Source organism: Mus pahari, chromosome 5 (genome assembly GCF_900095145.1).
Source record: "Mus pahari chromosome 5, PAHARI_EIJ_v1.1, whole genome shotgun sequence".
Classification (NCBI taxonomy): domain Eukaryota; kingdom Metazoa; phylum Chordata; class Mammalia; order Rodentia; family Muridae; genus Mus; species Mus pahari.
The window spans coordinates 28,728,644-28,744,724 of record NC_034594.1 but is presented as its reverse complement, the minus strand read 5'-3'; the positions used below and the strand labels follow the sequence as shown (position 1 = coordinate 28,744,724).

Here is a 16,081-nt window from a genome sequence, read left to right as displayed (position 1 = left end):
AGCCCTGGCTGTCCTGGAACTCACTCTGTAGACCAGGCTGGCCTCAAACTCAGAAATCCGCCTGCCTCTGCCTCCCGAGTGCTGGGATTAAAGGTGTGCACCACCATGCTGGCTTCTTTATATTTCTATTATACTTATAGTCACTGTCAAGATAATTTAAAATTAAATATATATGTATATATGCATAAATATGACTGTATATATGTATGTATGTATTATGTTAGTGAATGCAAAAGAAATTATGAATTTCAGGAGCAAAACAACATTTGTGTTGATTCTAGAACTAAATATCTTCAGAGGTGGCAAACCATAACCTCCAATTCTCAGTCCATCTTTTCATCTATATGACTAGTCTCTGGAAAATGATCAAGAAAGAAAGATAAAGTAACCCTAGCATTACTGATTTTGAAATGGTTGAACAGTTGTTTGACCTGGTGTTTACTAATATAAACTTCCTGCTTTTTCCTTTATTACACTTACATTCATTAAAACAGGAGCTGTTTTTTAACTTTGTTATTATTAGTCCTGGTGTTTTAATTTTATACATAACTAATGATTTAAATATCATGTAACATATTTTAATGTAAAAATAAATGTTTAAATTTGAATTTTCTCAATGTATATATGATATTTAAAAAAATTAAAAGTGTTATGACAATGGTTGAAGTCCTGGAATCTGGGAGAGCTTTGGAGGCTTATACATTGGAGTGGTAGAAGGAGGAGCAATGAATGATGTAATTATATTTTAATTAAGTTTAAAAATAAATTTTAAAATGAAAAGAAGAGAACTATGAACACCAGCACTAATGGATTATTTTATTTTTTACGGATTTTCTGTTTATTTAGACATTTATTCATTGAAAAGTACATGTAAGCACATAATGAAATAGGATCATATTCTTTCTCTACCCTCCCCTCAAATTTCATTTCTTCTTCTTTAGTGTTATTTACAATAACCTACCAGGTAAAATTAGTGTTTCATGTTTATATGATATGGGCTCAATGACAGGAGTATTGACAACTATCTCCCCCTGACCCTCAAGAATAATCATTCTCTTTCCCAAGCAGTTATTACTTACCGTTAGGTCCTCAGTTTGAAGTGTAAACCTATGAGTGATCTAATATGTTTCTTGCTAGAAGTTTGGCTAACGTGATATTTTAGAGATAATTTCTTTATTTAATTGCATCATTTTTGACTTTCTCCATCTAAACCCTCCCATATACTCCTCAATGTTCTCTTCCAAAATTTATATAAATATGCATATATGAATTTCTTGAATATATGTTAATAACATTCATAACACATATGCAATAGCATATATATATATATATATATATATATATATATATATATATTCCTAAACATGCAAGTACAATACTGTTAGTCTGCATAATGTTGCATAAATGCTTATGTTATCAGTATCAACCATTCAATACTGGATAAGCAATCAGTTATCTTCCTTTTGTGGAAGTTTGTATCTCCTGCTGAGTGAGGTAACATATACCCTTAGGCCATATCCACTTCACAGATGCTACATTTTAATTTGGAACAAAAGATAAAACTTGGAAACGAGAGGAGTTATTCTGGTGGTGGTGAGAGTGAGTTAAGCCAAGGAGACTAGTAGATAACAGGTAAAACAAACATACAGAAGTGGAATGAATATTGTGGATGGAAAAGCTTCCTGCTTTTGACTGTGGATATAATGTAAAAAACTGCATGTAATTTCTGCTTTAACATCTGAATGACATACTGTAACCTGGAATTTTGTTGTAAAATAAACACTGAGCTCAATTAGAAGTAGAAATGTCCAAATTACATTATTAATATTGAGATATTAAATATTATTTAAAATATTTAAATATTAATATTTTATTGTCCTTTGTGATAATCATATTTACTAATTTTCACATAGATGGAAATGGCACTTAGAAGTATTTTTCTTTAAAGGTCCATATAGTTTCCTTTCTGGGCAACCCAATATCTAAACTTCAGGAAATAACCACACATTAGTGAAAGGAATTTCACTTCTTAGTTGTAGAGTAGTCAAATTTATTTTTCTTGATAGCTTTTATTATTATTCATATTATTGGACACTTATTTTTATTGCTGTGTGTGTGTGTGTGTGTGTGTGTGTGTGTGTGTGTGTGTGCACGCGCATGGTGCATGTATTGGATTTCATGTCTGTGCAGTTGCCTAGAGTGGTCAGAAGAAAGTATCATATCACTTGAGTTAGATGTAGTGGCTGGTAACCAAACTCTAATGCTTTCCAGGAGCTCTATGCACTTTATCCACTGAGTCATTTGTCCAGTACCATTGTTTTTCTCTTTATATATTACTTAAGTATCTTTTGGTTATCTTGCCCAAAGTACTTATAAAAACATTTACTCTTCCATCTAAATTGATGCATTGATTCATAGCTGAATAAACTCAACTACCCACTTAGGAATGATTAAAGCACAGTTAGCAGCAGCATTCTGCATTGTTACCCTTGTGTAAACAATTTCACTTGGGTGGAACTGTCCAATTACTTTCAGCTATATACAAGCAAAGCACCGTAAACATTATAGTGTTCCAGTTTAAAGAGAACAATAAAGTATGCAACAATTTGTATAGACAACTAGGATTTTATTTTCTTACTGTTTTCCACATGACTGTTTTTGCCAGCAAAGTCAGTTAAGGGTCAGATCAAAGTCCATACAATTTGTAGAATACAGAAAAATAAAGAATAAAGATTGAACTATGCTAGTCTAGTAAATTCTGTACACACAAGATGAAAATCTATTTTGAAGATGTGTAGTTTGCTTCTGAAAAGCCAGGGATCTTGCAAATTAAAAAAAAAAATCTATTTTCTGAAGGCAGTTTTCTTTCCTAATTATAGTTTACACTGTATTTTCCTTTTTAGTAAATGAATCACTTTGCCTACATTTCAGCAGCCAACATCTCAGGGAACTGTTTAAAGACTTCCCACATGTGTCAGCTTACCAGAATCACTACCATTAACCCTGACTCAATTCATGCCAAGCTGCCATTTATTTCAGCTTTCCTAAGTACAGTGTGAACTGGTTGCATCCAGATATAATTGAAATCACCTATGTAGCAAATGGGACAATTTCCAGCTGTCATGCTTTGTCAAGTCTTCTAAGTGCATATTTAGGAGGTAGCTTAGTGTAGTTTATTCTCTAGTACCATTAATATGTCCCAGTCTAACGTGAAGCTAGACTGTACCCTCAGCTCTCCCTCTTCTCTGTTTCCTTCATTTTCTTCTATCAGGTTTATTTCCTCCTGTTGACTTTGTTTCCCCATTCTTGTCTCTCATTCATTCTCATACTTCTTTCTTTTATCTTCTCCTTTCATTTGTTCTTTGTTTCATTTCTTCTCATTTCCTTATTGTCCTTTCTTCTTCAGACTCGTCTTTTTTTATCCATCCTTAAGAACGAAGGACAAGGCTAAAAGACAACACCATGATTTAATATATTCATGGTAGCTTTGGATGTGGAACCATATCTGTTGTATCAGTCCACATGAACAATTATAACTAAATAGCAGAAACTGGACAGTTTATAAAGAATACACACTTATTTTCACCACCTTATTTTATTACAATGAATTTTTCATCATCGTCCTCATTATATTGAAGTTTTCTCCTACATCTATTTTGTAAAAGCAGTTATTTCATTTGTAAAATTTCGTCCCTGTACGTCAGTCAACCACAAAATTTCCAACTTCTTAACATCTTTACCTTAGAATTTTTCAATAGCACCTGTCAGGAGACTTAGAGCATGTTAGTGAAGAATTTACTTCACATTAAGTAGCAGAGAAACATTTTAGAGTACTTGAATTTATTTTAATGACATATTTTGAATTTAACCAAGATTCTGATTTTGTTCTTACTTTAAATTATAGCGTATGAGTATTAATAGTTTCTCAAGAAACAGAAGGATTATTAAGGTATTTAAATGCCTATAACTTTATCATAATTTCTAAAAGAAAGAGGAAGAAGGAAATTAGGAATATATCATGTAACCTTACACCATGATGTGGTCACTAGAGTCATAGCACATGAATGCCTGTATTGTTATTTACTTCTATACTGGTATACCAAGTGAGCAATGCTAAAAATGAGTCAAATGGCAGGCATACTCCCTCTAGAAGGTGGTGCTCTCCTCTCATGTATTTCTTTGAGTCTGTTAATTTTATTTTCCCCTAATATAATCACTGTATTATAGTATATTTATTGTATTCAATATATCCTTTGTATTAAATTATATTTGTATAATCCAAAGAACTCAGGTTAAATAAGTTCTATTTGTAATACCAACAAAGTACATTTAGTGCTTAAAAGTCACTAGTAAGATGAAGGAGTAGGATGGGTGAGCAAATAGTCCTCTATTTTCTACTACTGTTCCACAAATTATTATACTTATTGTTAATTTTACTTACGTACACGTTATATTTTCTCAAGTATCAAACAGACTTTTGGAGGTAATATAGTCTAATAAAGAAACAGACACTTAAAATAATGTGTGAACAAACACACATACAAATAAGCAAATTTCTACCTAGTATAAACTATACAAATATTTCTGTGACTAGTAAACACATCAAAGAAAAATTTCACTTGTTCAAATATATTACCTCTAGATATTATGAAAATTAGACTATTATATTTATTGTATACCTAGGCAAGACATTCTAACAATGTCCCTCATATAATTTCTCATGTAGTACATCATATTCAGTGTTAGTAAAACAACACCATTGCTGAATATTAATTATCAGAAAATTAAAAAAAAAATTAAAGTCACCTTGGATACAAAGTAACCAAACTCTAAGACAAACAACAAAACACAACTAAATAAGAATAATAAGATTTTAAAAAAAAATAATCACATTAATATTGGACTAGGCAAGCAAACAGAGGATAAAGATCCGTAGAGATGTTACAAAAATCTGAGACCCACTGATGCACATGCTCAGGAGTCCAATAAGCACAGGCAGGTGGGAGTCATCATATATACACACAGAGGTCTTTGTGCAGATCCACTTAGGCCCTGTACTTGATACTTAAGTCTCAGTGAGTACATGTAAATTTGCTCAGTTGATTTAGACAGCCTGATTCTCCTGGTGTTCTACATCCTCTGTTTCTTATACTCTTTCTGCTTTCTCTTCTGCCCAACAAGATTTTGGGAAATGTTCCATCTCATGGAGTGGTCTTTAAATCAAATCAGACATTGGTTTGTTACTCGCACAAGCTTTGTGCACTATTACTGTAATACAGTTTACAGGCATGACATTATAGATCAAAATTTTGTGGTTTGATTGGTATATATGTTTCCCCTTTACCCCTTATTTTTTTTAAAAAAATAATCATAAAATGACTGTTTTGAAAGGTAAAAAACATGTAGTGAAAAATTAAATTCCATATTTCTAAGTAGGATATATTTAAATACTTACTGAGCATAAAAAGAAACACCATAATGGCAATCAGTCATGAAGAGACATCATCACAAGAAAACACAGTACTTAAATAGGCAGGTATTCAATACGTGCTCAGCTAAAATGTGTTAAGTATAAAAACTGATTGTATGAAAGTGTATTTGTTCATACGACTATGTATGTCCATATAAGAAAGACTTAGAGACAGAGATAGAGACAAAGACAGAGACAGAGAATGAGAAACAGAGAAAAATACAGAGGGGAGAGAGAATTGAACATTGTGTACTGGGGTTGGAGAGAACATAATTTTCTTGCAATTAACTTGACGAAGGACATGCTATTTTGGAAGATAAGATCTGTATTTGTGTTGACAAGAAAATAGAAAAGAATTTAGACCCTTTCTAGAGTGATATGGATCAGATATGACAGGGGAAGTACCCCTGCATATCTTGGCTATAGAAAAGAAAATTAGAGAAAATCAATCAGGACAGGTAAGTTGATCTGCTGAGTCCGGAACATGAGAAACACCTAATAACTGGCTTAAATTTAAAAATGTCTCTAGCCACCCCCCCAAAAAAAAAAGAAAAAGAAAAACAATCATAAGTGGGGAGGGAGGGAAAGTGGATGAGGGGGAGGGGACTCTGATCTGGTATTGGGTGAGGGAAAAGTACTGAAATCCTGAGGGCCAGCAGAAAGAATGGAAACAGGAAACCTTGCAAAATAGGAGGTTGGGAAGACCCTCCAGAATGGACCAGAGACCTGAGAGGTGAGAGACTCTTAGGGATCTTAGATGAAATGCCTGACAGGAAGAAGAGGGAACTTATAGAGCCTATTTCAGGAAGGAAGACAGGATATCAAGTGAGGGATGGGATTGCCATCCCACAATTACAACTCTGATCCATAATTGTTCCTGTCTGAAAGAATTACAGGGATGGAAGTAGGGAGGAGCCTGAGGATAAGAAGGTCCAGCAACAGGCCCACAGTGGGATCTGGTTCAAGGGGAGGTCCCAAAGCCTGACACTATTACTGAGGCTATGGAGTGCTCATGAAAAGGGACCTATAATGACTGCCCTCTGAAAGACCCAACAAGCAGCTAAAAGAGGTAGATGCAGACATTTGCACCCAACCAATGGACAGAAGCAGCTGACCCCTTTTGTTGAAATAGGGAAGGTTGAAAGAAGCTGAGGGAAATAGCAATCCTGTAGGAGGACCAGCTGTCTTAATTTATCTGGACCCCCGATTTCTTTCAAACACTGGACCACCAAACAGGCAGCATACACCAACTGATATGAGGCACCCAACACACATACAGTAGAGGACTTCTGGGTCTGTGTTCATTCAGAGATGATGCACCTAACCCTCAAGAGACTGGAGGCCTCAGGGGATTTAGAGGTCAGGTGGGGTGGGAGGTGGGGGCATCCATGTGGGGTGGGGAGGAGGTATGGGATGTGGAACAGTCTTAAGGTGGGTCACAGCATGAGGGTGGGAGGATAAAATATGGAGTGTAAAAAATAAAAATGTCTCTTGCCAAAACTTCAGTAAATGTAGACAATAAGTCGTATTGGTTAAGGAACCCTTAAGATTATTCATGTCCTCCTTCATATGGCATGAAGATTTATTACAATTGGTTATTGATCAAATTAACTCATGAAAGAATAGTTGTCTTTCAGCTGCTCAAATTAGGAGCAAAATTCAACCTTAACTGATCTGTGCACCTTGAACAATCCATACAAATATCTTAATAGTACTAAAAGTTTGGTTGTGAGATTCTGGAATGTACAGCTCTGGCAAGATTCATCCTCGGGGACTCTGATGTGGCCTCTTGTCCCTGCCTCTTGAAGCTGTCTCCAGAGAATGGCTTCCAATGCAGCTTCAGAAACCGCTAATGATTCCACATGACCTTGCTTCATCCAATGTTTCAAACAGATACGGTAAGAACTTCAGTGAAGTCCTGAGTCTTCTAAACAGACAAAAACTGAATAACAGACACTAAAGCTCGCTTTCTTTATTCTATCCAAATTGTCTAATTTTCCTACCCCCCAAACCCTTTAAAGAATTTTTTCCTCACCCCTACTCAACAGGAAGTTGTAGATACTCATCATTCCAGTTCCTTGGTTTTGGGTGTCTGTTTATGATTATTTTATAAATCATAGATAGGTTCACATTTAAGGGATAATTTGGAAATGTTTAGTATTGAGGAAGATGATACAAAAAGGATGGCTTTCAGTTGGTAATACAAGTTAAAGTCAGAACATAATTCGGGTATAGAAAAATCTGTAAGTCAGGATAAATGGTAGAGAATTTATCTAGTTGACAAATATGATGTACTGGATATTAATTGCATATCATACTTTGTAATTTACATAATTGTTATGGTTATGCTCAATTTATGTCTGAAAGAAGAGCCTTTTTATTGTACAGAAAGTGTGAAATGTTGGGAATTGGTTATAATATTTTGTCTTAATTCAGCTCCCAAAAGCCACACTTCCAGATGCTGAGGGTTCCTTCCCCCACTTAGCTTTGGGATATAATAAAGAACTGCAGAAAAGCCAATGGTTTGGCAGGGAGACAGAGGTGGGACTTTTAGATTATGTGAACAAGGTACTGAGAGGGGAAAATAACAAACAAAATTGCAGTAATGGTGAAGCAGAAAGGTCAGACTAAAAGGCCTCCTGACATGTAAGAATCAGGGTAAATGATAGGGTCTGGGACAGCAGAGAGCAAATATTAACTCAGGAATAACAGAAGTAAGTGTGTGCTAGCCACAAGGAGGGTTAAAAGTGTCTAGTCAGTGAGTTAGTTAGGCATATTAAAATTTAAGCTGATGTTTGTGTCTTTCATTCATGAGTCTAGAGAGCTCTGGTGGATAATTAGAGGCTCAATTATCCACAGTGAAGGAACTCAAAATGGAGCAACTATTCACTGCTACAGTTAAATAAACAAATTAATTAATGAAAGAAAAGCAAGTAAACCTCTTAAATTTAGCCCTCACTAGTCAATGAACATACTCAAAATTATAAATAATACAATAAAGCATTAAAAAATAAGTTCATTTGCATATAATTCCTTATTGTCATGATAGGTAATTAATGTAAAACACCCTCATCCTATTTTTACATTGGCACTAATATTCATAGATCAGCTGTTGTGTGGCAGTGTCTATACTAATTCTGGAATTCAAAATAAAATTCTCTATCAATTCTTGAAAACTCTGAAAGATACACTGATATTATACTTTTGGAACTGAACATTTTCTTAGCAATGTAAAAGGTCATTTGCAAGACAGGGGAAGATCACTATTACAGAAGTTAAGAAGATTAACCACTAGGCAGGGTTTCAGGACAGAAATTCTTTTTGTTCACCATTATGGACACAGTACTATATAATTATCTGAATAAAATCTTATTATTAGCTTATTATTAACTACATTGTGGACACTTTAAGGAATACCATACAAGATTAAGATAAATGTAGTAAAAGTTAAAGGGAATATTTCAGATGGAGAATTGTGCAAAGCTTAAACACATACATTGCCAAGTTGTTGAAGAATTAAGACCTATAAAAAATGGATGGAAATTGAAAAAGTTGTAGCAGGACAAACAGGGGTGAAACTAAGGTGGAAACTTTGCAGAGTTTGAACTTAATTGTGAGTGCTGTCCCTGACCACTGAAGGACTTAGAATTGCTGACTAATTTTTTCAATATGTTGATTTATTTCACTAAGTCCTTGAGTACATGATGATTTGCATGGCTGCTGTAATGATATTCTGGGGCACTGTATAAATTCAAGTTCATAGATGTCAGTGAGTAATATCACTACTAATGATGGTACTATCAAAAGCATGTGGATGATTTACAATGACATTCAAAGGGCTTATTGTTGAATAATGAAACATTACTTTACATGGGATAGAAGGGGAAAGAAATGTTAATATAAGGCTGTGCAAGATTTAGATATCAAAGACAACTTATATGAACTCCATTCACAGGATCTAGTGCCCAACACTTTGGTTGGTATTAAAATTTTAAGTTAATAATATATGAATATTAAGGTTTTTTGTTCAACAAAAAAGTTGATACAATAAAATAAAAAGTCAAAGATGGCAAGAATGATTCATAATATGCAAGAAAATTGATATGCAAATTGATGGAGAGCCTGGTAAAGGAGAGATATTTCAACAGTAAGAGCACTGCCTGCTCTTGCAAAGAGTTCAGGCTGCATTTCTAGCACACATATGTTGGCTCTGTAATTATAGTTCCTAGGGAACTGATTCCCTGAAGCCCTCTCTTGGCAAAGAAGAGTACTGTGCACAATTAAAGAAACCCATACAGAGAATTAATATATATATATTTGTGTGTGTGTTTACATATTATTTTGCCACTCCCTTGAATAGAAATGCAGACTGACACTAATAATAAAAATAATTAGAAATAATTATAGGGGCTGAGGTGACAGTACAGTGATTTAGAACAGAGATGACCTGGGTTCCAGTCTCAGCACCCAAATGGTGGTCTCTGAGTTCAGATCCTGAGGATCCATTGCCTTCTTCTGATTTCCATAAGAGCAAGTATGAATTGCATATATTCAGGTAATGTTTTTCATATACATAAAATAAATATGTAATCTAAATAACAAATAATAATTAATGAATAAAAAAACACTTATTCTAGGCAATGGTGGCACTCACATTCCGTTCTAGGTCTTTGGAGGCAGAAGCTGGCAGATCACTATGAGTTCAAGGTCAGGCTAATTTACAAAGATAATTGCAGGAAACCCAAGATTCCACACTGATACCTTGTCTCCAGAAAAAAATAAAACAACAACAAATAGTTTCAATTTTGGAGCAAAACCCATGTTGCTATCTCATCATTTATGCTATTTTGTGTGATAAAAATAGAGCAATACAGTTTTTTCAAGCTGACACTATAGAAAAATCATTTTTATTCAGAAAAAAAGTGCTCTTAGGACAATGAATCAACATATCTTATTTTGTGAATGTTCACATTGGCTTTAAATGTCTTCTGGCTTTAAATAAACCAAGTATGTTGTCATATCCTTTAAACATGGAAGAACCAATTTGCCTTTATTATATACTATTAACATTGTGGCTAAATTATATTAATTTATCTGTATAGTTTTAATATTGTAATGGTACCACTAACGAATACTTGGTGCTGACAAATTTTGAATGACCAATAGTGCAGAATGGTAATGGACACTCATGAACTAAGTTATAATTCCATTCAAATGATTGCATTTAAAATGACATGATGTTTTTAATATTCCCCATTAATCTAACAAACAAAGAGTAATAGCAAGGCACAATAATAATTTACTTCATGTCTTTCAAATAGATTGTCTTTTAAAGAAACACCATAAAGTCATGGAAAATACAAAACCAAAGGCTAAGTTTTTAGTTTTCTTGGAAAATGAGTGCTTCCTAAATCTAATAGAACTTTCTTGTGAAATTCAAATGAGGAAAAAGCATCAAAGACATCAAAAAGCAAAGCAAACCAAAAGAAAACAAAACAAAGCAAACCCTCTTGTTTGCCTTTTCTTATTTGGAGAAATAAACACCTTTTATCTAATTTTTTTTTACCCATTACCTTCTCCCTTAATACATTCACTATGTGAATACTCAAATGAACAACATAATTCTCAAATTCATCAAATCACTTCCCCTTTCTGAGATATTGCTATGATTTTTTTTTCCTATGAAGGAGAAAATCCAAGCTATTTATCATTTCTTGTCATACATAGTGTTGAAATTCCTTCTCTAGTGAAGAAGCAAATAATGCATTCCCTCTAAAATTCAAGATACTGTGGACAAACTTAGGTAGGATACAAAGCATGTTCATACTAGGGAATCAATGGAAATGTACAGTCTTGAATAGTACACATCTCAGCATTTGAAGCCACAACTGTATGTTGAAAATCTTCTCATACAGTGTGCCTTGTTTGCTATATTTCATTACATATCCTTTATAATCTGAGGTTTTCTCTAAGAATTAGCTTTTGAGAAATTTTTCAATGACAGTGATGAAGGTAAGAGACTTTTAAATGTGTTGTAAGTTATTTCTCTGTACTTGCACTAAATGTTACTTTCTATTTCTCTGTCCTTGTATGCACTTTATGGCAATTTGAAGATTTATTTTGTTGATGTGTTGGTGTTATGCATTAATATTTGTGTGTTTGTGTGAGTATACATGATCACTGTGATTAGAAGCCATCAAAAGCCAGAAGACAATATTATCTGAGTTAGCTTTCTATAAATCTTGGCAAATATTTTCAATACAAAGCAGTATATAAGATGCTGTATTTAATAAACCTGCTTGGCATAAAGAAAGGTTATGAAAGACCTCCTGACTACAGCATTTATCTTTTATCTTTTATATTTTATTTATCTTTTATATTTTTTATCTTCTTTATATTTCTCCTTATTCTGGCACCACCTGTTAATACCCTCTCACTAAAAGACAACCTGTAGGTCAAGGTAAGATCCTCAACTTTGATTTCAATGAATCCATGACAATATAGATAAATCAGGTTAACTTTCATTACACCCACTACATACACAACATACACACAATTATATTTATACATTTATATTATAATATATGTTACTATATTAAATTTAAATGTGTAAATATATATTTAAGATTATATACTTATATTTAAGATTATTTGAATTAATGAAATATGAGTATATGTTTAACTAGATGAGATAAGCTGTAGGAAGAGCCTACCTCTAAGACAGCATTTATTTTATAGGTTGTTATGATATTGAAAATGGGATTGTGGTTATCTAAGACAAGGAAAATACGTGGTGACATCTGTAGGATAAAAAACTAAATTGGAAATTCAAGAAGTGTAGTTTTTGATAGGAATGGAGATACATGTTTGACATATTTTTCTAGGTAAAAAAATGTGAGAGGAAATCAGATAACTGATGCATGCTAATATTCCATATATGTTCAGAATACAATTTTTTTAGGGGGGTGCAGCGAACTTTCTTGATGATATTCAAGAGAGTAGGGAGGACTCCCCAAACCCTTCCTCTTGTTATAGGGATATGGGATGGAAATTGTGAGGAAGATGCTCAGTGTTGGGGGACAATTTGGGATAGAGACTTCTCAGCAACTGAGCCTCTCTCTTGCTCTCAGTGTCCTTGCTGGGGTGGGTGGTCCAGGGTTTCTTACTCCTTAGAGGCCATGTAGACCATGAGGTCCACCACCCTGTTGCTGTAGCTGTATTCATTGTCATACCAGGAAATAAGCTTCACAAAGTTGTTATTGAGAGTAATGCCAGCCCCAGCATCAAAGGTGGAAGAGTAGGAGTTGCTGTTGAAGTCGCAGGAGGCAACCTGATACTCAGTGTAGACCAGGATGCCTTTCAGTGGGCCCTCAGATGCCTGCTTCACCACATTCTTGATGTCTTCATATTTGGCAGGTTAATACAGGCAGCATGTCAGATCCACAACACATAACTAGGGATAGGAACACGGAAGGCCATGCCAGTGAGCTTCCTGTTCAGCTCTTGGATGACCTTGCCCACAGCCTTGGCAGCAACAGCAGATACAGGGATGGTGTTCTGGGCATCCTCATGGCCATCATGCCGCAGCTTTTCAGAGGGGCTATAAACAGTCTTCTGAGTGGCAGCGATGGCATGAACCGTGGTTATGAGCCCTTTCACGATGCCAAAGTTGTCATGGATGTTCTTGGCCACGGGGGCTAAGCAGTTGGTGCTGCAGGATGCACTGCTGACAATCTTGAGTGAGTTGTCATATTGCTCATGTTTCACACCCATCACAAACATGGGGGCATCGACAGAAGGGGCAGAGATGATGACCCTTTTTGGCTCCACCCTGCAAGTGGGACCAGGCCTTCTTCATGAATGGTGGTGAAGATGCCAGTAGACTCTACAACATATTCAGCACCAGCATCATCGCATTTGATATTAGCCAGATCTTGATCATGGAAGATGGTGATGGGCTTCCTGTTGATGACAAGCTTACCATTCTTGGCCTTGACTGTGCCATTGAATTTTCCATGGGTGGAGTCATACTGGAACATGTAGACCATGTAGTTGGGGTCAATGAAGGGGTCGTTGATGGCAACAATCTCCACTCTGCCATGTGGAGAGCAGATGGCAGTCATGGTAACCAGGTGCCCAATATGGCCAAATCTGTTCACACCAACCTTCACCATTATGACTACGGGATGAGACTGGCACTACACAAGAAGAAGCAGCTGTTTTTGGAACATGGAGTAGCAGAGAGCCAAGAGAATTTCTTTTCGGGGGCTGTTCGAATCAGGGTTTGTCTGTATCGTCCTGGCTGTCCTGGAACTCACTTTGTAGACCAGGCTAGCCTTGAACTCAGAAATCTGCCTGCCTCTGCTTCCCTAGTGCTGGGATTAAAGGTGTGTGCCACCACGCCCGGCTGAGAATATTTCTTAAGTTATCAGATGGTTGAAATAAAATTTCATCTGAGCTACAACATAATTGAGATGGAAAGTTTATGATTTCACATAATGGAGCTTCAATCTGAAAATCTACAAACAAGATGGTGAGAACACATCATATACTGAGATAAAATATAAAATGGAAGCTAAGGTTTCACTGGGAAGTTGACTTAAGGTGCAGCTGGAGTCTATAGTGTTATCTAATATGTTGGTTTGGTTGGGATTAACATAAATTATAGCCAGAATATCAAACTGCACAAATCATTTAGATACCTGTATGTAAAATGAAGAATAAACACAAGTCTGAGAAAATGTGTCTTATATCACCAGAGGCAGAAACTTATTTTTAAAAGTAAATTGAATGTGAAGGGAATCATATGGAAGGGCATTGTTTCACTTTGTAAATTCAAGAACCTTGTTGAGCTAGGAAATGAGAAAAATTGACAGTCAGAATCAGAGAGGAAAGCTAGAATAGAAAAGGGAATAATATGTAATAAGATGACACTATCTCCAAAGCAGAAAAGGGTAAATGTCAATGTATAAAAATTAACAACAAATCCTCCCTAGAAGCACTGTGCTCACTGTAGACTGTATGGGCTGAGGAAAGGTGTGTTTTGTTTTTATGTTTCTTTTTATACCTTCTCAACTGGCAAATGAATATGGATTGAATGTAGGATGATTAGTTGACTATAATCATCTATTTCCCTTCAAATAGATGGATGCTAGAGTATCAGGCAACTAAAACAATCTCAAAAGGAGACAATACCTGGAGAAAGCAAGATCTGCCTTGGCTGCATACAGGTCTCAACAAAATCCAATTATCAGTAAATGGGACCAGGAGATAACAAAATTATGTTAACAGTATTATGTTTTACATTATTCTGCTCTTTAAAATGATGTTCCCATTAAGGTTTAATACAATAGTTCTTTGCCAAAATATTTGAAGAAAAACCCATAATCTTGCAAATAGTTACCAGACAAGTAAAATTAATCTATGGCTAAAAGAATATTGAGATCTTGAACAATGAAGGAGAAATATATTTCAAAAGTTGGCAAAACTAGAGCAATGAAATGCTTGCAGTATTTGAGAGGTAAATGAAATGAGGTGTTTTAATAGATAAATGTCAAAAAACCTCTCACTGAGTCCTAGTAAATGTTTTAAATGTAAAATATAATGGCATGCATGAGTAACAGACTTTTGTCTGTACACGTTTGAATCTTATACTTTTCAAAGTCACTCTGTTAACCAATGTCATACGTTACAGGCTACCTAAAGATATTCATCCCTACATATGCAGCTAGAGACACAAGCTCTAGGGGTACAGATTAGTTCATCTTGCTGTTACACTTATAGGGTTGCAGATCCCTTCAGCTCCTTGGGTAATTTCTCTAGCTCCTCCATTGGGGGCCCTGTGTTCTATCCTATAGATGACTGTGAACATCCACTTCATGTCTCTAGCTGCATATGTAGCAGAAGATGGCCTAGTTGGCCATCACTGGGAAAAGAGGCTCCTTGGCTTTTTAAAACTTCATATGTTCCATACAGGGGAACACCAGGGCCAAGAAGTGGGAGTGAGTGGGTAGGGGAGCAGGGCAAGGGAAGGGTATAAGGGACTTTTGGCATACCATTTGAAATGTAGATAAAGAAAATATCTAATAAAAATTTTTTTAAAAAGATGTTCACCCCTGAACCCTGGAGCAGGAATATTGCCTTGTAAGTTTTGAACTATACAAAGCCATTTTTGGCAACTAGTCTCTTATGACATTCAAAGATCAAAGGAAAAACAGCATTAAGAGTTGACTACATATTTTCTTTTACCATAGCAGAGAAGCATAAAAGCCTTTAAGAAGCAAGGGATACCTCAGGAACAATTTCCAGCTTATTTTCACAATTAACACACTTCAAGGAAAGTCCAAAAGCAGAAATAATAGCATAAGATGTTTGATAAATAATTTTTTCTGAAGCAATTTGATTGAACATATAGGAGCAATAAAATATTAAAATTAAGCCGGGCGTGGTGGCACATGCCTTTAATCCCAACACTTGGGAGACAGAGGCAGACAGATTTCTGAGTTTGAGGCCAGCCTAGTCTACAAAGTGAGTTCCAGTTCCTATACAGAGAAACCCTGTCTCGAAAAACCTAAAAAAAAAAAAAAAAAAAAAAAAAAAAAAAAAAAAAAA

General features: G+C 35.2%; 1 pseudogene; it reads right to left on the bottom strand.

Moving 5' to 3' along the window:
- Window positions 1-12,632: 12,632 nt before the first annotated feature.
- On the bottom strand, window positions 12,633-13,644 carry LOC110321162 (annotated as a pseudogene).
- Window positions 13,645-16,081: the final 2,437 nt, after the last annotated feature.